The sequence below is a fragment of the Phalacrocorax carbo genome, chromosome 1, assembly GCF_963921805.1.
Source record: "Phalacrocorax carbo chromosome 1, bPhaCar2.1, whole genome shotgun sequence".
In the NCBI taxonomy this organism is placed as follows: Eukaryota; Metazoa; Chordata; class Aves; order Suliformes; family Phalacrocoracidae; genus Phalacrocorax; species Phalacrocorax carbo.
The window spans coordinates 33122105-33143492 of record NC_087513.1 but is presented as its reverse complement, the minus strand read 5'-3'; the positions used below and the strand labels follow the sequence as shown (position 1 = coordinate 33143492).

General features: G+C 42.8%; 1 long non-coding RNA gene across 4 annotated transcripts; it reads right to left on the bottom strand.

Annotated features, from left to right (window-relative positions):
- Positions 1-9980: 9980 nt before the first annotated feature.
- LOC135312669 (uncharacterized) lies at positions 9981-21349 on the bottom strand. 4 transcript variants are annotated; one of them, XR_010372352.1, is made up of 4 exons: positions 20464-20941; positions 19520-19707; positions 18342-18737; positions 9981-15094 (listed from the first exon to the last, which is right to left on the bottom strand). It is a non-coding gene; the product is annotated as an uncharacterized LOC135312669 (long non-coding RNA). The 4 variants fall into 4 exon arrangements; XR_010372338.1 differs by lacking the exons at positions 9981-15094; positions 20464-20941 and adding an exon at positions 21276-21349 and having other exon boundaries at positions 15101-18737; XR_010372337.1 differs by lacking the exon at positions 9981-15094 and having other exon boundaries at positions 15101-18737; positions 20464-20950.
- Between the last annotated feature and the right edge of the window lie 39 nt (positions 21350-21388).

The following is a 21388-nucleotide window of genomic DNA, read 5'->3' as shown; positions in this document are numbered from 1 at the left end:
GGCAGCCCCTGTCATTATCACCTCTCCTTCACTCCCCTCTTCCCTGACAGAAGTGAGAAGCTCGATGACACACAGTTTCCTGCTTAAGAGGAAGCTGTTCATTGCCAGCTTTTATTTATTTAATAACCCTCTTTCACAACAGTGCTTTACAGTTTATTGCAGAAGATACAGGAAGGAAAATCCAACAGTAGTTTACAGAGTGGCAAGGTAGAGCTGTGGGTCCGCGTGTGCCATCCCTGGGTCCTGCTCTGTACTAACAGATGTGATAACACCGTGGGCTGAAGGGCTGTGGATTATAGCCTGGCAAAGCACCAGGCCTGACTTTTGAATGCCTTGCATCCAACTAAAATATTCATGGAATCATTTAGGTTGGAAAAGACCTTTAAGATCGAGTCCAACTGTAAAACTCGCACTGCCAAGTCCACCACTAAAACCATGTCCCTAAGCACCACATCTACACATCTTTTAAATACTTCCAGGGATGGGGACTCAACCACCTCCCTGGGCAGCCTGTTCCAATGCTTGACAACACTTTCAGTGAAGAAATTTTTCCTAATACCCAATCTAAACCTCCCCTGATTCAACTTGAGGCATTTCCTCTCATCCTATCACTTGTTACTTAGGAGAAGAGACCAACACCCACTTCTCTACAACCTCCTTTTGGGTAGCTGTAGAGAGCGATAAGGCCTCCCCTCAGCCTCCTCTTCTCCAGGCTAAACAATCCCAGCTCCCTCAGCCGCTCCTCATAAGACTTGTGCTTCGAACCCTTCACCAGCTTTGTTGCCGTTCTTTGGACACACTCCAGCACCTCAATGTCTTTCTTGTAGAGAGGGGCCCAGAACTGAATACAGCATTGCAGCTACACAGTACAAAATACTGATCGGGTATAAAGTCAGTCCAAAAGGTGAAGTGTTCCCAAAAGGGATAAGTGTTTGCTGGTGGGTCTTATGACAGATCACACATTTTCTTTTCTCACTAGAGTTTTACTGGACCTCCCATATCTACCCTCAAGTTTTTTCTTAGTCAGTTCTTTGCCCACTTATAACTCTTTTGCCTAAAGGCAAGGGTGATTCCTTGAAGCACCCATTCTCAGCCCTCTCCTTCCTTTCCCTGCAGGTACTGCAGCTGGGTCTCTGCAGCCTTTACCTTGGACCTGGCCTTACACCAGAGGTCTCCAGGGCCATAGTTGCCAGCAGTGGCACTGTCACCCATGTAGAGCCCATCAGAGGCCATAGAAATGTCATTTGTTTCCAGTGTTATCGGCTGTGATCTGACTTGGATCTGGAAAGAGATTTGCTGAGGCTCTGGAGAGGAGCTGCTGGGCAGCAGTCCCTCACTGGCAAAATGGCCAGGGATAAGGAATACAGTGCCATTGCCTCATGTGTCGTTAAGGAGAGGCATCAAAAAGACTTGGACAAGTGGAACGTCTAACCAAGGCTTTACAGAGGGCCTATAAAAAGTCTAAGAATACCAATATTCTATCTATATTCTATCTATAAGAATACCAGTGCTGGGGGGTGTCTTCTTTGTACCCTAATGGACTTGACTGCAGTCGGTGTGGAGGGGCACGCAGTTCCCAAGTGCAGCAGGGGTTTGGTGGTACAGCCCCACGCCTCCCTTCTGTAGGAGACGCTTCCCCTCCTCTGAAGCTGGGCATCCATCTACACTGATCGGAGTATTGTGAGAGTGGTGATGGGGGGACAGTGGATAAACAGGACTTCCTCAGTTCCCAGGTACCCTTGAGAATGAGGGACAACCTCCTCTGCAGGTGCTCTGCTTCTTTTTCATGACACGTCCTATTTTCTGGGCACACTGCCAAGCGGCAGGGTTTTCCAGCAGGGCTGTCCAGTCTCCTCAGTTATCTCACATGCTGACCTTTCTGCAGCAGAGATGCTCCCTTTTCTGGCCCATCCCCCCTCAGAGGGTTTGGTAAAGACCATGTTACATCCCCATCCCTTGGTGGTTGGGAGACGACTACTAAGCATTTAGCTTTTGTTTGCTCTCTCTCTCTCCCCCAAAACCTTTCCTTGCTCACTCTCTCCCAAAACCTTTCCTACTGAACAGGCATAGACACAATTTTTAAAGTGATGGCAGACACATTCACACATCTCACACAAACCCAGATCTGTTTATTACCATCAGAAAGTGTTTTGACAATGGGTGGACGTAGAGCCAAGCTAGCTGTCCATCCTTTGCCAGTTTTCAGTGACCGCGTGGATTTGACTTAAGTGATACTGGAAATTAGGTGACTGTTTTTTGGAAAAAAAAAGGCATACTGAGGCACCTTTGCGACCAAGGTGTTTTCTTATGAATGACTTCTTTTAGTATGTGTCTAATTCCATGCAGACCATAGGTTAGGTATCTAATAGGTCTGATTATTTAGGTTGAGGTCTGATTATTAACTCAAAAGTAAGAACCGCATGGTTTCTTACAGAGCTACCCAGCATCACAAGTTCCATTTAATTTCATAGCAGAAAACATTTTCTTGTCCAAATATTAACCTCAGTTTAGAATCAGCCAGGCCTTTTCAAGATACTAAGCAAATGCATCTAGACAATGCAGATACAATAATTGCCCACAGGAAGATCAACTGAAATACTGCCTCCCTAGTCATGTTGCTCTTACCCCTAAACTCCTAGGAGAGAGAGAAAGGTGAAGAGATACTGCAATTTCATATCCTACTCCATACCTGATATTACTCATGACAACAGAAAATACAAGGGGGAAAATGCTGATTGTGCACTTCTAAGAGATGGATGCCCTGGAGCAACAGAAGCACAAAGCAGCTCCCACAGGAGAAGAATAGGATTAACGATCTTGATTGTTTTATAATGACCTCTGGTATGTTTTTCCTCTTATGAGGCAAAAAAAGCTATTTGCTACACACAACAAATATGTAGAGCCTACCTGGTGCTAAAAGGCAACAGCGTGAAGCATAAATAACTTAGAAAGTGAGAGAGTGTGTATGGAAAGAGTCCTGCATGGATTTATCCAGGCATGTGTTAGTGATAGTTTAAGAAAAAATAACTTAGTTTGAAGGCATTTTTACATGCATCTAATTTCTGAAGTGCATAAACTGTGACTCCAGCTCCTGAGAGGGGCAAGCCAATGGAAGCCAAACTAAAAAAGCCAGAAGAAGTGGGAAGTAGCTTATGTTACCTTACAATATTGTATTTTCCCCAGTAGAGAGATTTTGGTCATCATGTTCTTCTCCGCGAGTGGTTCACGCTGCGCTTAATCTGGTATAACTGTGGGCTGCCACCAAAGATGGCAGTCTTTCTGTCTTCATGTCCCCACTCCCACGTGTGTCCCTGTTCTCTTCCTTGCGTCACATCGAGGGATTATGCAATTTCAGGGTGAATCAGCTCCCCTAATCCAATAGAAAATGAACAGGGTTTTGGTGGGATAGTTTGCTTTGGGCTGACCCAAGAGAACAGAGGTGGAGGTAGATGGGGAGGATGGGGAAACTGATGAGTGTGGGGGGAAGTGACCTCTACCTCCATCAGCTTTAGCCAGAGCAATGTTTCTGACTGCAGTCTTAGGCAGCTTCAGAACTGGAAAAGCACACAGGGAGAGCTCTTCTCTTATCAGTATGCTGCTGGACCAACAGCAAAGATCTGGGGGAGGAGGAGGTGACAATAAATGTGATGGAAGAGGCAGAATTCTGAGGGGTTTGAATGCTAAAGCATATGGGGTATTTGAAGAATAGGAAACCACCATCTCAGCTCTTTCTGGAGAATAGAAGGAGCTGGACTCATACGTCTTCCATAACCTAGTGACTGAGGAGAGTTTTTATGAGGAAATTAAAATCATACTTCGCTTCAACCAAGAAATACTGTTTTCTCATTTGCTGCTGTTCAGATATTTGCTGCTGATCACAGTCTAGCAGATGATGTGCTATGAAAGGTGGAGGCAGCATAAAATGCCTTGCTGAATAATTGATCACCACCCCTCCAGGCTATGTCCATGGATGAATGCATATGCCAGTTAGGATGACTGTGTCCCCAGTTAATGCTCTTAATTGACAAACACTTGATCTGAATTAAAATAGTATCTTTAAAGACATCTTACTTGTGTCAAAAGGGTTTTCACATTTTACAATGTTTCTTTTTTGTGTGTTTTTCTGGTTAAATGCAGGCTCCTTTTGGCCATTTTATTGTATGGATATTTAGAAATAGATGTATTTTTTAAAAAACAGTGGTGTAATTCTTCATCACACCAAATCAATGGGAAACCTCCTGTTCACCTTCCTACTGTACTTTTTCATCAAATGTGGGTTGCTACCAACATGTTATCATTCTCCCATTTTCTTAATAGGAATTAGGGGACCAAATAAAAGCCAATATATCAGGTTCCTGTATCTCATCCACAAAGGCAGCACAAAGCAGTAAAGCGCCAGAGGGCTAGACAACAGGATTGCTGAACTCAGTAAATGGCAGAGATTTCCCACCTTTAAGCCCATTCTACAGATTTCTTGGCCCTTCACAAGAATCACATGAAGATAAGAAATTTTACCTGAAAATACCTCTGACTCCTAAACATCTAAAATTTTTAATGTGGCTGATGTTATGCACATATCATCTTCTGGAATTTACTTCAGACTCTGGAAGGAGGGGGGAAAAAAAGGAAGCTAAAGTAAAAGCAGAAGGAATTAAGAGAGTTGGGAAAAAGGCAGCATTAGTACCAAATGGTGCCACTGTACGTGAGTTCTCCTCAGCTTTCTGCCTCATCCCAGCTTCCTCGGTGTCGCTTCTGAAATGCTGGCTCTCAGAGGCCTTAGGCCATTCTCTTGTCGGTTCACCATTGGGCAGATTAATAGTTATTTAGAGGCAGCTGCCTGGATTTTTCTCCCCATGTGACTGTTCCTGCAGTCACATCCAAACTTGGTCATATTTGTTTTACATTAGCAATGACAAGCTGATTTACTATTTCCTATATAAATTGTTTAACATGACCTTTTAAGTTCAAAGTTAACATGAATTGTAAAAGGAGATAAAATCCAATCTTATCATTAATAATTTTATTTTTCAGTCTTTTAAAAGGCATTTTTACTTTTCTTTCAGGTGAGAACCTGGTCCAAAGTATATACAGGTGTGTCTACGCACATCATTCATACTGCATGTAACCCTCTACATTACAGGAATATTAACTGCGATATAAGGTCCAAGGTGAAGCTTTTGAATGTTAGAAAGTGGCAAGTTTAAGATCCCCTTATTACTCCTTTTTCATCTGTATTCTTCACTGAACCAGACAGAGATCCCATGGAGGAACTATACGTGCTGATACTGCATAATGCACTTTGCGCAGGGGACCAATTCAAGGTCGTATAGTCAGCTGGCATCTTCTAACTTTTGGGTAGCTGACTTTGCTACCCACAGAAAGTTCTCCTTAAGTAGCTTCTTTGCTTCTTTTTTACAAAAAAACCTCAAGTTTATTTTAAAGAAGAAAATACAACTGTGTCGTGTGTGTCCCAGCCTATGGACAGATGCCCTTTTCCAGATCCAGCTGTGTTGGGGTGAAGAGTTATCCTCCCTGCAGGTTCATAGTGACCTGCCCCTTCCCCAGGAAAATCTCCTGTGTCCTGGTGCCCACTGGCTGAGGCCGCCGGCCGCCTCTGAGATCAAAATTAAATCACTCCAGGTTAAACAGGGTGACCAGGAGGCTTCACTTACATGCCTCGTTTGGAGTGAAATGGTTAGGGGAGAGTCACAGGTCCCAGGGTGGGAATCCATAACGCTCTCAGTGGATCCTGAGGAACGGTACCTAAAAAATGGTGCCTCCCAAAAGAGAAAGCTACGAGTGTGCCAGTGTGCTGCTTGCACAGAGGCATTTGCAGAGTGGACTTCTGCCTACACCTGAGCAGCCCAAACAGGAGAAGAACAATGATAATTTTTAATAGTTTTGCTCTCTGCTAAAGCTACATAGATGTTTTTGTGACAGAGGAAAGGCAATTTCCCTGGAAAATATCACAGACTTTATATAAACTGTGCAACTTCTCAAATAAAAAGAACTATTTTTCTAGGCAAGGACAAAGCCCTGAGCAACCCAGTCTGACTTGAAAGCTGACCCTGGTTTGAGCTGAAGATTGGGCTAGAGACCTCCTGAGATCCCTTCCAACCTGAATTATCCTGTGATCCTATGATATTTTAAAGTGAAAAATAACCAACTACAGTTTTGCTGTCACTAGTGCTATAAACAAAATGCAAATAATTAGCACTTGGGAGCACTGTTGGGAGGGTTGCCATTATAGCTGAGACAATCGGATGCCTGGCTGCCCCCAGAAGGATGGTTTCCACCCTGCCGATCTTTCTGCTTTCTTGTTACTGCTGACATGGCCCCACAGTTTGTTGGATCCCCTGGCTGAGCTGGCAGAAAGCTAGTTTAGTGAGCTGACCTGGCTCACCCATGGGTCAGACAGTGCCAGAGGCAAGAAAATGGGAAAAGGTGGGGTCACATGGCCAGGATTAACCCTGGGAAAGCAGGGCCTTAGCTCGTCACGTCAGCAAGCTGTGCGATAGTACAATTTTATTCTTGTAAATTAATGTAGATGTGTCTAGTCACTGTCTGGGTCAATTCTCCCACTCTCATCTTTAATTATTTAATAGAGCGCCTGATCCTTCAGGACTGCAACCCCATGATGCAGGCTGGCCTCTGTGCCTCCGTCTTGCAATGTATGTTTAGACTGTGAGTACCAGGAATCAAGAGCTATATCTGTGAAGTACGGCTTACATGTCTGCTGTTAAATAAGTGATAATCTATGTAGAGATTTTTTTGCTTCGCATTAAGTTGCCTGTTTGGAGGCTTTTCTGTCTTCTGATCATGGGTGAGATTCATGTCCTTTGTAACATTAGGATGATTTCTTTTTTGAATTACTTTCAGTGCAACCTTATTGCTCAGGTTACCTATTTTTATATTGCTGACTTGTGTGCAATGAAGCCTGACTCGCCACTGCCTAGAAAGAACAGTCCAGCTCTATCCTCCATGCCTCTGGTTACAAGCTCCCGCTGCTTCCAATCAAACAGCCATGGGCTGAGCCGGACTAGCTCACAGATCAGAGCAGAGAAAATGAACTCTGCAGAAAACCCAGCAGAGCGGTTACAGTCAGCCTGGCAAGCTGATCCAGCTCACCATGCCCAGCTCTGTCCCTACGGTGGCCAAGGCAGGGGGGGAGGCAGGGACGGGTGTCTGGGCAGAGAAAAGGAGCACTCCCCGGGGGTGCAGCCTACAATTAGCTTGTATAAAGTGATTGTGAAACTGCAAGATCAGTCACCTTTTCTTCTTGAGAAGTACTTGCATTAAAATTTTTCTTCAGGTGATTTTACATGTAAAAAAGTTCCAGGAGAAATTCCCTGTGAGGCTGCAGAATCAGTAAAAGACACCTTACCTTTTGGCTTTTTCTTTTCCTCGAACAAATGTAGCAGAAAAGAATGATTATTTAAAAATTATTATTTCTTCTGGCATAGAAAAAGAGCAAGCCAGAGAATATTTTATACTTCATCAGTTAAATATTTGCAATAGTAAAGTGAAGTGGCAGTTTTCTTTCTAGCTTTCAGCAACGAATGCAAAACTGTGCAATGATTAGCTTTACATGAAATCAGTGTGAAAGAACAACAGTATTTTTAAGTAGCTGTCAATGGCTTATCTCACAGTTGGCACCTATTAATACCGTGAGTAATTTCTGCAAACCCAGATAGACTCCAAAATTAACACTATCCATTAAGAAAGACCATGGAGTGCTATAATTATGTCAGAATACTTTGGCTGGCAATAAACTGATCATTCTTAATGTTGTATCCACATCCACTAATGCAGGTTTTTAACTAGGAAGGCTGTAAATTTATTTATTTTTAATACAACTTAATCCATACATAGTTTAACATCATCCAGAAAAATAACAAATTTTCCATTATTTCCACATCAATGATTTTTGTGGGAACTAGCCAGTTTGACATCGCACTTTTTTTGTAGTAACGTTCCCATGTTAATGTGTGCTTTCACCCAGCCTCCTCAGACTGCTCAGAAGTGACACAATTACTTCAGACTCAGCAGTGCAGCAATAAATTACAAATTGTCCTCTAGCTTGTTTTTGCACACCCACGGAAAACTTCTTCCCTGCGGTTGTTCTCAAAAGACTTGAGATTCCATCTGCTTATTTTATTTCCCAGGTGGAAAAGAAAGGGAAAAAATCCAAACAAGATAAAACAGAAGAGTCTGCATCTATTTAAACCTCTTCAAAATTCAGAGTGAATGCTCAGATTTAAGCAGTCACTGAAGATTTACAGTGACAGACAGACAAGAATTCAAAATCTTAGTCCAAGGCTGAGTTAGGAACACATGAAAACAGCCTGGAAGTAGGTTTAAACAAGAAATAACTTGTGCCCACTATTTATTTCAGTGTAAACACATAATGTTATCTTGAAATAAAGTCTGTGAATCAATCCAGGCAGTAAATTTGACCCTGTTAACTACCAAAAGAAGGCTCCTCGGCTGGGACACTGGAGGAGTATTGAACGCTAAGCTCCAGTGCTCAGCTGGTAGTTAAGCGGGAAGCCAGTCTGGAGTAAAGGAGAATATTTCCATGATTCTGGGGATTGAGGTGTTCCAAGGGCAGCCTCCAAAGGAAAAAAAACAAAACAAAACAAAACTCTAAGAACTTAGCTAACATATCTCATTTGCTGAAAGCACCAAGGGGCTACAACAACTGCAAGTTACTGGACACATAAAAGGTAGTAGCAATAACTTTTCCTGAAAACACAATTTAATTTTTCTACGGGACCTCAATGCAAACATTTGCAGAGGTTACTGGTATCCTGGTGTGATGCAGCTGGGCTTTCCAGCTGAAGAATGTTTTTTTTCCGCAATACAGCAATGCAGTTATCCTGATACAGCTGAAAAAACATGGTGTATCACTGGTTTTTACAAATGCTCTGACTCTTCCCATCTCTATTTGATTTCAAACACAAAGAAATTTTGCCTGTGCAAAATATTTCATGTGCAATAGGAAAAAAAAAAACCAAACCAGATATTACGTAGTTTGTTACCCTCTGTATAATATTCAGTTGTTTCTTAAAAGAAATGTGTTTCTAATAAAGTAACTTAGTAGCAGATAGTTTTTCCAAGAAAATAAAAAAACTATACTGACTTACTTTGTATATGACATTTCTTGACTTTTGGAAGGCTCCTGGTATCAGAATATGACCCCTCTTCCTTGCCAATTAAAAATGAAATAAAACAGCAGACAACAAAAGAAAAATTTCACCCAGACCATCCTCTGGAACTGACTGTCTCTTGCTTTTAACTCCCTGGCTTTCCCACTGTCCAGGTACAGCTGCACCACACTCATATTATCACTGACGTTCCTGCTGTTCATCTTTATATGGGTAACATTACTTTTACAATACTTCCCATCTTTGATAGCACTGGAAACAGACGTTTCAAGGTTGCTTCTGAACTTGCAGATTTTGTATAGCAACACCATTCATGAGCACATCTAAGACACTGTGATTGGACTGGCCAGAAATAATTCTTCCAAGTTCTTAACTGAGGACTTCAAACGGAAATGGCAGCATGCTGTGAGAGATCATCCTGACTATGCCTACTACACCAACCCTTTCTACACATTCTGAACATCAGAGAAAGCTTATATAATCTGTAATATCATCACCATAGGTGATTTTTTTTTTTTTTTGGGTCGCATTTCCAGACCTTGAATGTACTGTAAGGAACACAGAGTACTGGTGTGTTTGTGGTATGTGTCTTATAGAGATGTGAGTGAATGGTTCAATACTCAAAACTTCTTTGCTTTGTGCACATCAAAGTTCAAGATCCTTTTGTATGGATTGTAGGGAGCATCACCTAGGATATGGATTTCTTAGGATTCATCACCTATGCTTTGGATATAGCACTTTTTGTGACAATTTACGGTTAAAATGTTCGATTCATTTTTAACTTAAAACAATAACCAAAAACAACGCAGACACTTTAGAAATTTGCCATTTGCCAGTCTTTTATCCCACATCTCTGTTCAATAATGTGAAAACATAGGAGCATTCAAACTTTCCATAAAGTTCCTGAAATCTCACATGTAGGCTTCAGCTGGAGGACATGCATTGACAGTATGTTATTAACAACTGGTATAGAAACTGCTGTAGGTGATAAGCAGGTACAGATCTATACCTCAACAGAGATAACGCTGGAGATAACAAAGCCAAGCGCCATCCTTCTTCACTCACTGATTTGCATGATTCAGTTTAATTGGGCAAAATCAGTCAGGGACACTGGCCTCATCTGTTAATAGCTCTCCCTGACAGCGCGTGCAATTACTGCCCGGTCCCCGATGTCACTCTTGTAAAGGACCTCTCTGCCTGACTGCTAGTCAATTAATGATCAGGTTTACAAGGCCTTTTTGGTTGGTGTTTGTTCCCCCAGTAATGCAAAGCAGCTGTAGACCTGGCCTAGCTTCTGACTATATTCTGTTTGCTTTGCATTGCCACGTAGCAGCGCAAAGCAACTAGTGCCTACGGATGAATGCGTCTCAGAACTTCAGATAACATCTTCAGCTGAGCCAAGATCCTTCGTATACATCTTCAGTTTATGGGAGATATTGTGCTACCGTTCTTGTGTCGTCTTACTGGGTTTCTTCCTGGGTTTTCTTGTTAAATATTCATATGTAAAAACCTTTTTAAAAATCCTTAGGCAAAGATCAGTGTTTAATTGGAGTTGATATTGAGAATGTATATCACCAGTTTAACTCAAAGTACCCCCAGAAAAGATATGAACTGCATCTAGTGATGGCTACTCACATCAAAACCCAGATCCCTTTTTCACAGATTTGGTCATATCCACAATTGATGAACTGAATGTCAGGTCCTGAATGGACACTACCAAAGAGACTAAAAGTAAATAGGTATCCTTGCACAGACATCTGCTAGTTATTTTATTTTTGTAAGTTGATATCTCAAATGTAAGAATGCTTTGAATTATAAATTGAATAGTCTGTTTTATTTCTATACTATTTTATCCTTTGATCTATGGATTACAACTCTTGTTGAGAGATACAAATCTGATGCATATCTAGGAACAGAAAGAAAAACTCTTAGGTTGTGTTAGTCTTTTTTATTGGCGTTGATAAAGCAGGCAGTTTGCTGTCAACTACAAAGCACTTAGGTAACTAACCCTATATTCAGATGACCAATTAGTCATGCATATCAAGTTATTTGATGATTGAAGACTCCTGTATGGCCACCCCTCGTCCCAGTCAAGCAAACTAAAAAAACCCCAGAGGCTGGTCCGTTACCAGCATGATAAATTGAACTTCAAACTACATTGTATTACTCTTTGAAGCTACATCATCCTTTGATTGCTACAGCATCTAAAATGAAAATTGGAAGGATGATAGTGTGGTACCCAAACAATTCTATAGTTTCAAAGATTATAGATTAAGCAGATTTGTTTTGGAAGATTAGCCTATCAATAATAGCCTTCTACCCAATAATAGGCTTTCTTCGACGTCTAGTCTGCCTGCCTTCTTCCCCATAGCTACGAAAAAGAATATCAAACATCAAGAATTTCATATTCCAAATTCCATTTAAATAATCTATTTTCAATATTATTTGGAATGCTTGTTTTTGAAGCATTCCACATTTTCTCTGCCTTGTAAAAGTGTGACGATGCCCTTTATTCTTTTAGACTAATCCAAAGAGCTCGCTCAATATACTTGAGTGTTCTGCTCTGTCAGAATGATATCTTATCCTGGCAACTGTCCAGCTGGTATTTCATTTAAGTTTAAACAAGAGAAACCATTATGATTTTGAGCTCACCTCACTCAATTCTCATCACACAAACCCAAGTTTGTACCCTAGCGCGAATACATGACCTTCCCACAACACGGTTTGAAATTAAGGGATAGTTAGCTTTTGGACACGCCATCAAATTGTAAACTGTAATCTATCTTAAAGGTCCAGCTTGAATAAAGCTCAGTTTGGCAGACCAGAGGGATTATGATTCATGCTTTAATTTTATCTGTCAGGTGCTATTGCAGTGCTATTCTGGCTAGTGTCCCAGGCAAACTCCTAAGAAAACAGAACACAGCTCTTAGAATACGTGCACTTTTTAGACTTAGAAGCTTTACAGCCTCTCTTGTATTTGACCTCCTGAGGTTACCAAATGGACACAAAGTCACTCAATCATTTCCTGCCACTGCCTTGCTGAGGTGTTTTTTTCCTACGTCTACTACACAGTTTGTTATCTTCTAGTTACACAGGGACAGATTCTATCTGGAGTTAAGTGTACAGGTCAAACAGCTTGCATAAAGGTACGCTGGTTAACCCAAGCACAGCATCTAGCTCATTTCACTGCGCATTAATGAGGGACGTGGCTAAAGAGTTTCTGCTACATGTCTCTCTTTTTAACTGTGAAACAGCTTTTTTCCAACAAATAAATCCAATTATAGTTTTTTTTCTTTCAAAGAATTGAACTACAGATAGAACTACTGAATTTATTTGACATCTTTTTACATGTACAGCTAACAAATATTCTTTTTTTACTACATAAGCTAGGAACTCCCATTATTAATTACTTTATCTGCTTAAGTGCTTCCCCAAGGATAAGGGAAATGGTAAAGCCTTTACTGTATGTTCCACTGGTATCATAAAAAAGACATTCAACACTTCATTCTTAGCAATATTTATCAATGTTTATGTGAAAATGGCAGTAGTTAAATAGACCTAGTGAGGACAAATTTGGACATTAAAGATGTCTAGAATGCTACAGAATTTGCAATTAATTAAAAACTGAAGCTTCTGGATAATTTTTTCATAAATCCAGTCTTCGTGAAAACGTAATTCTTTTTCCAAACCATCTAATTTAATAGAGTATGCATAAAGGCTTTATTCTGCTGGGAGAGGTATATTACGGCACTGCACGCCCCTATGTATTTTGCTAGTGGTAACTAACAAACTGAGGCAGAGATCTGTGGGTCTGTTTGAAAGCATAAATCAGAAGCTGTCACGCAAAGCTGACTTAAAGCTGGTGCTTACACTGCCTTGATCCCAGTGTTTCTTTGAAGATTGCTTTGTAATGCTGCAAGAGAGCATTCTGAGGGTTAGTCAAATGTACGTAATGGCTACAGATGATGGTAACTGCAATGCAGAATTAAGTAGCAAAATTTGTCATTTTTCAAACTCCCTTTTGTGTGACTACATTTCTTTTTCCTTTTTAGCAGCCAGAGAGCAGCAGTTTAGCTTGAGAGCAGAGCTTTTGCATCAGCAGTGTGCCTTTGCAGCGGTAGCCGTACAGCCTCCCTGGTCATTTGCAGGCTCGACACCAGTGAGACTGTGCGGTGCAGCTGCTTTTTAAAGAAGTCGTCTGACCTCAGTGGTCAACTTCCAGTGGTGGTGATCTGTGATGATCGTCTTCATAATTGCAATATTTTTTTTCAGCACACCTTTTTTTAAGGTTTAAATCATCTTAAAAATAGCAGCGCTGCAAGATAAGATGGTCTTTTATTTGAACAGTTCTTCTTGAATCCTGAACAATTTGGAGAGTCTTCTACTTGAGCAATTACCTAAGAGGAGGAATCAACACCGATCCATGTTGACTGGCAGATTCCTCTGGGAGATTTCCGCTTCTCCCAGCCCCAGACCACCTGTCATTGCAATGGGCTCACTGCAGACAGTGCTCTGAACCCACAGGCAAAGCCTGAGGGTACACTCCACATTAATTAAAGAACTTTGTTACTCTTTTTCTCTCTCATTTATATCGTTATTTATTTAGAAAAAGAAGCTCTGTAAAAAGCTTCTACCAAATATTGAGTCTCTACACAGTCCAGCCTTGCACTTGGCAGCAATACAAGTCCAGCCAAAAGGACAGAGAGAGAGACGAAGGCGTGGTAAGACAAAGTGCGTGGTTATTTAGGGATGCTGGCATTGCAATAACCTTAGCACCGTGGCAAGGAAATTGTCTTCTCCTCAGGGGAGAGGCTTCCTCGCCTGGCCTTAATTCTGAACCCCCACAGTGATGTGTTCTATTACCTGGATCTGATCGCTGTGCTTTCTTTGTTCCTTTTTGTAGTTTAGATGTTATATTTTATATTCATTTAATTAAAAGGAGGGGGAAAAAGAAAGGAAAAATGGGAAGTGTAACACTGGGGCTGGAGGCAGAGGATACTGACATAGATTATGTCATGAAGGGTATAATCTTCTGCCAAACTGAGACAAAGCCAGTGATTCCAAGCCAAAAATAAAATTGTGAGGTCTCTTACCACCACTCCTGCATGCTGCACCTTTATTAAATCCATCTTTCTCTTCCTTACCTAGAATAGCAAGTTGGAAATTGGGAAAAGGGGACTCAAGAGATTTCTCATGGAGATCTCTCACCTCAGAGTATTTCATAATGACAATTAGTGAGCTGATACGGAATATCTTTTAAGACAAATTTGCAACTGTTTTGAATATTTATGTACCCATGTCTGTGTGTGCGTGTGCATATATAGCTACGAGCGGTGAAATATGCTTTTTATTATACACAGAGAAGGCATTCTTCTTAGAGTACTCATCATCTTTGTATGCTTTTTTTTTCTGACAGAAGGTTGGTTTGTTCATTCGCTGCTCCTATTACATCTGAAAAAAGCAGTACATCTGCAATGTCCTTTTCTCCTCCTGATGCTAGTGCTACACATTCACCTTCTCCCCTTCATTTGTCAGAGATAATGCCTGTAAGCCAAATCCTGATCGCAAAGTAAATCTGGAGGAATTTATAAGAGATCTACAGTGAGAAAAACTGAATGGCACTTTTGATCCAAATGTGGCTTATAGCACTTGTGAATCCAGCCATTGCAGTAGGTGTTTGCGTGCTGACTGACACTATGTCAGAGTACTGAACTGGAGCTGGAACTTGCTTAGGGACTTTAGTTCCACTATTTCATTTTTTTCCTCTGACAGCTTTTAAAAAATGCTGTGTAGGACCAGAAAGCTATGTGACTTTCAGCCATACCCCCTAATCAGATTCAGAATGCTTTAAATATTGCTGTAAAGTGTGAAATCTCCTCTGGGCTGCTGTTCTTCCTTTGGCACTATTTCCACTGGAAGCCTGCCACCTGCACAACACAAAAATAGGAAACTCAACTTCTGGCCAGATTTTAACGCTTTAAAACAACTGCTAAAAAGAGAGAGGTCCAGTGAAGGTGAAAAGCAAGCAAGAGAAGAGTGAGACATGACAGAAAGGGAACTTGGAGGATAGAGCAGCCAGAATTAGCAGTACAGAAGATCAGCTAGGAAGATAAATGTCAGATGTAAAGACAAGGAGGAAAGGAAGAGAGGAAGGAGGATGAAGGAACACATAAAGAGGAAAAGGAAAAGGGGAGAAAAAAAAAAAACAACCACGAAGATGACAAATAGCAGAGAGGAAAAGAGGGAGCAAAGTAGGAGGGATAAAGGCAGCTGATGAAATCAGGGAACAGAGCTGACCAAATAGCTTTTAGAGTGGACTATTTTTTTGCTCTACTACAGCCCCGAGGGAGCTTGGCTTGCTAATCAATGTATGTATGTGTTCACCCCTGTAACCAGCTAGATCTTATGCCGATGTCAGCAAGAACTGGCAACCGAAGACAGAGATTGTTTCTGTTTAAAGGAGCCTCTGCAATGCATACCCATTCCTCCTCGGGGGGCTCTGGTTTTGCCTGAATGAATCCCCCTTGGCAGAGGATGTGCTGGACACTACTTCAGTTCACCCTGATGGGAGCAGCCAGGGAAAGATTTAGCCCCAGGTTTAAATAGTGGATAATGGCAGCTTCACTCCAGTTCTTTTAACCCCAGAGACCCAAATTCAGAGATGCTAGTAAGCCTTGTCTCCCTCTGCTCCCTTTAGAGGTGGTTCAGAGCAAGACCCCAGCTTTACAACTTTGAACCATTTGCCCTGGAGAAGCTGATCTTTCACCGTTTCTTAGGAGGGGAACTTGCACTGGCTCCTCAGGTTCAGACATAGGTTGTGTAAACACCTTTGCAGTGTTTGAAGCCATCGCCTGGCATACCTTCAATCTAGCATTCACTGGCAGTTTTTAGCACACCTCTCCTGTGAGAAGTATGATAGAAGAATTAAGTATCAGTGTTATTTATTAACAATCTTTAGTGACCTATCTGAAATGAATACCATCTTCAGTCTAAAAGACTGTCATGTGCACCACCATGCCGGGGAATCTCAGCAAAAGGACCGGAAATATTTAATGAGTGTTGAAAATGTTCTTTTATTCCCAGCAGTGATCCTTCACACCTCAGATTACCTCTGAGAGAGGCTGAATGGAAAAAGTTCTACTTTAAGAGTTTTCTGTGACAAAGTAGAGGACTGTCAGAGACTATAGAGCTGAATGTTTGTCATCTTTTAAATTCACTAAAAAATCTGCAAAGATAAAGGCTGGGCCCAAACCAGCAGAGTAAATGAGAAATAGGCAGTAACTGAAATAATTACTTGATAATTACCAACCACCTGAAACTAAGTGGTCTGATAATTTCATTCCAGTACACAGAGGGCAAACATAAGAAGTAACCACTATGGTCGAATTCTTCTTGATCTGATGGTCACCTACACAGACAACTATATACTGCTGCCGCACTATAACCTGTGAGTGTTCTGCGTACAGTACTGTTTGTCTTGTGTTTGGAGCCAAATTCTCACCAACATACAGGCAAATTATGACCCTAGAAAGATTCCCAGACTTATTCACCACTGTGTTACCCCAGGTTCATGACAGCGTACCCCTGCTGATGTCAGGGTCATTCTAACTGTGTGAAACCTGAAGGATATGGTGGTGAACCAAGTTTCATGAATGCAATAGTTCCTACATGTTATTTGCAAATTATATGCATTCAGATCAGGCTTGTATACACAAGTGCAAACTCTTTTAGAACACATTTTAGGCTCTCTGATATTATGACGTCCTCTAGATGTGGTCCCTCTCTGCCCCAGCCCTTTCTAACACATAATTTCACCCTCCTGCCTCCTCACAATAATAAGTCTGGACTGCCAGGAGCCGCTGATACTTCTTTGATAGCTTGGGCTGACCCCAAGGCTGAGCAAACACACGCTGGAGGGGCAGCTCTCCCTGTCACCATTCTTACTGTCTTTATTATAGGGTGTGCATGTTCCTTTCAATTTTCAAGAGCTCGGAATTTCTGGTTTGGGTTTTTTTTCTTTTTTGCAGTGCAGTAGCATATGAAAGCCCAGACAGGATTCGGGCCTCATTATACCAAGCACGTTAAAAAACTCACCAGACAAATTCCCATTAATGGATTTAATTGTGTTGATTTTGCTCTATTAGTGCAACCCAAGTAAAACAGATACACTGTGCTGGAGTAACGTGCATTTGTTCCAGCGCAGTTTTATACTTATGTAGTTTTCCTTTTTATAAATAGGGATTAAAAGGTGGTTTATCTACAAGATAATGATAATCATCTTTATGGAGAATTTTTTAAACCCGAGCGGTGACGAGGCGATTACTTAATTGCTCAAGATGCTGGTAACGCAGCAACTGGCATAGGTTTGATGTATGCAACAATGGTTCAAGTATTGACTAAACAGCAAGTCTTCATATGGATTTACACAGCAACAGCCTATTCTTAAATAACCTCATATGTGAACACTTTCTTCAGGGACAACTGTAATTTTCTCCGCAGCAAGAGTTTTCACGCAAAAAAATGCTTAGAAATCCCCTTTCACATCCTCCTTAATATGAATAAATTTTTAACTGAGAAGTCGTGCATGCCAGAACATTTACACTGTAAGATACTGAAAATATTATTAGATCTTTAACTTCCACAAAGCTATCAGCATAATATCATATTCAATATCATAATCATGCCGTGAGCATTTCCCTAGTGCAGTGCTATAAAAAAGTCAATTTTAAGATAATAAGAGACCAAACACTAGCTAGAAAGTGAATGCCTGATGTACAAAGAGACAAATATATTGCCCGTTCCTTCTTTCTGAAAGATGTGTTTACTTTAGCTCAGCTGAATTAAAATAGGGTGCAAGTAACTATTCCAGAACAACTGTAGTTCTAGATGAAATCAAACTTAAAACTAAGGAAATTCAAAATGAAGGTTCATTCATCCCCTTTCTTGCCGTGAAACATTTTTTAAAAGACTGCTAATACTGATGCCATCAATTTTGTCATTCAAACTATCTAGGCTATGTGCCATACAAATATTTAGCAGAAGACAGATGAGTCTTCTGAGTTCACATGGGTATCACTGGATGACAATATGTCTGGCTATGGAATTCCCAACTTTGTCAGTTTGTGGCAAAGTCCTCCTAAAACTCTTGATTAAGTATTTTACTATTACACCCACCTCTTCCGTGTGCTTTCCTGCATTGCTCCTAAAAGATGTTTTCCTGAAAATGGAATCATTGGCTCAAACAGTCTATGTCTGAAATGAAACATGATTCCATAAACAGACAAAAATTATTACTTTTCAGAGAAGAAATACAGTTCTCCAAGGAACATAGGTACTCTCACCCAGAGTTGTCAGCAACGTGGTACAGTTTTGTCCATCCCAGGGTAATGTCGTGTTACTGGACTAAGACCAGGATTTGCTTGGAGTTGCTCAGTCTGGCTTTCTTCATAACCTCTTCTGAACCAAACACTGCATGCTCCTCACTCTCGGTCCTCTGACAAACCACCACCCTTTCAGTTGCAGAGATGACAGGGGACATCTTGGTGCTTTCACTGGAGTTCTCTTGTGCTCCTATTTAAAGGACAGAACAAGGTGTGAGGAAAATGGCCTTTCTTGCCTCTTCAGCGTTAACTCAAGAATGAGACCCATCCTTGCAGAGTCCCATGGGCAGCATCACATAGAGGGCACCATCACCCATCCACTTGAACTTTTGAACGCACCATCTGAATCACCTTTTGGGTCCCGAAATAAGGATTAGTTGGGAGTTCAGTAGGAAACGGACCCAATGCTGCTGGGAAAACATCGCAATCTTTAGGCGCAGTGGTTTGGGTGATGGCCACGCAGCAGAAGGTCTGGAACACAACAACCAGAAAGATTACTTGGCTGTTAAGGATAACATTTGTGGCTGGCAGTTGTGATTGCCCCTGCTGATTAGAAACAGTTCTCTCCACGAATGGTTCCTGCGGGATTACAATGCATCCCAGCGTTTTGTAACCATCAGTGGAAGTTCTGTTTTGTTTCTCACAATTGGCATGGAAAAAGTAGGCTGCGATAGAGGAAAGATCAAGAGAAAGAGGTTGTCTCAAAATAATTGCTTTCTGAAAGTGAGAAAAGAATATGTTTGTTTATACAGGAGAGGGAGTGCACTGGGGAAAAGGACACAAGGAGACAGGTTTCTCCACTGCTTCCTGTCTGGAGAATTCTCCGTAGTGTGAGGTTCAAGCACAGTTGAGTCACCTCACATAATTCTGTAATTTTAAAGACTAGATATCCAGTGCTGGACTCCTTGTGCAAAGCTCTCTTTAGAGTCTACATGGAGAGAAATGGCCCCCATAGATGAGAAAGTCACATGCCTGTCTTAGCAGCAGATGAATCACCTTCAGGAGGAGCTTGTTTCTCTCTGCTAAGGGTTGGGTCTGGACACCTAGTTCATGTAGATGTCTAACCACATACAAACAAACCGAGGCCAGCTGTCTGTGCCTGGCCTGGCCCATCCTCAGATGTGCAATCCGTACATTTTATTCATAATTCACAGAAGGCTCTATGAGAAACATAAAAAGAGAACAAAGAAATTGCAATAGAGGAAGAAAGGAAAAGGCAAGGCTAATACAGAAAAAAAAAAAAAAAAACCAAACCAGAAGGCAGGGAAAATTACAATACTGGAAGCAGGATGCAAATACAGAAGAAATTTAGGATAAATGGCCAACCACAGTAGGAAATACTACACAGGCTTCAGACTGCTGGTGTACAGGATTGCTAGAGAGATGGAGAAAACTGTGAATCTTTTAAAAGTATTAGTACATTGACATAAATGTAATGTCCCAACTAATGGGTCTTTCCTTGCTTCCCTAAGACAACACCAAGCACTTTTCCTACATTTTCCTTTTCTTTGGCATAGCCCAGTACTTCTGGCTGGAATTGTTTTTGACAACTCTGCCTTCAGAATCAGAAAGTTTCTCCATTGTCCTCTTGCTTAATTTTCAAAGAAGTCTACACCTTCAGCTATGCTTTTTCACACACTTGGGTAAAGCTCCCCTCGGGCATATTTTTTTTTTTCTAAAATCGCCTCGTTTGTTGACAAAGACAATGCAGCAAAAACAGCTTTGACCACTACGATGCTGACCAGCATCACCTCATTGTCTGCTTGCACTCTGCCATCTACCTGCGCCTAACCGCCGCCTTTTGTTACGTGCTTAGGACATGTGCTCTTTGTTCTGTTTGTACAGCATCTTGCAAAATGGCATCCCAGCCCGTGACCGGGGCTCCCGTGCACTAAGATAATACAGGTAATAATCACCAGGGTTTTGTTTAACGTCGCTACGCTGCATGGGAACCACGTTGTACTCGCAAGGTTTAAAAGCACTGCGCTGCGCTCGGGGCCGAGGTACCACCGCTCGCTCCCGCTGTGGTACCGGTACCCATCACGTTCGCCACCCGCCTCAGGCTAACGGGCTGGGTTAGACCAAGGTTTCTAAGCAGAACCTCGTGGTTAGTTTTTTCACCCGTTTCTTTCCTACTGCGAAGCACGGCCCGCAGCAGCGTCTTTGGGACCGAGAAGGCGGCGATCTGGGCGCTCCCGAATCCGCACCAGGCGGTACCAGGGGCGCAGCGTCCCAGGGCAGAGCCGCGCAGGCCAGCCTCGCCCACTCGTGCTCCCGGACAGCCCAGCGCCGCCTCACGGCCCCCGCCGCGGGCAGCCCCTGCGCCGGGGCCGCTCCGGCTCCCCGCGGCCTGCCTCTGCCTCGGCCGCGGCCGCCGGCTCCGCCCGGGAGAGGAGCCGCGGGGCAGCTCCTCCCCGCCGGGCCCCTCGCGATCCCCCCCCCTCCCCGCCCCTGATCTCCCCTCAGCCCGCCATGTCCCCCTCGGGGCGGCCCGTCCCCGCTCGCCGGCGGGACAATGGCCGCGGGGCGCCCTCACGCCAACCGGGGCCGCCCCTCAGCAGCAGCCCCCCTCCCGCCGCCCCCGCCCCCCTCAGCGCCGGGTCCGTGGCGGCTCACCCCGCCCGCCCTTTTCCCCTCCCCTCCCGCCGCCCCCAGCAGCCCCCGCGGTGCCCCGGCTCCGCCGCCGCCCGCCCGGCTGGCAGCTCCCGAGCCGCCGGCGGTTGCGAACCTGCCGCCGTGCGCGGCCCGCCGGGCGCCGCGGCCTGCGGGAGGCCGCTGGTTGGCGGCGGGGGGACACGTGAGGGAGGAGGGGGCAGCGGCGGCAGGAGTTTCCCCGACAGC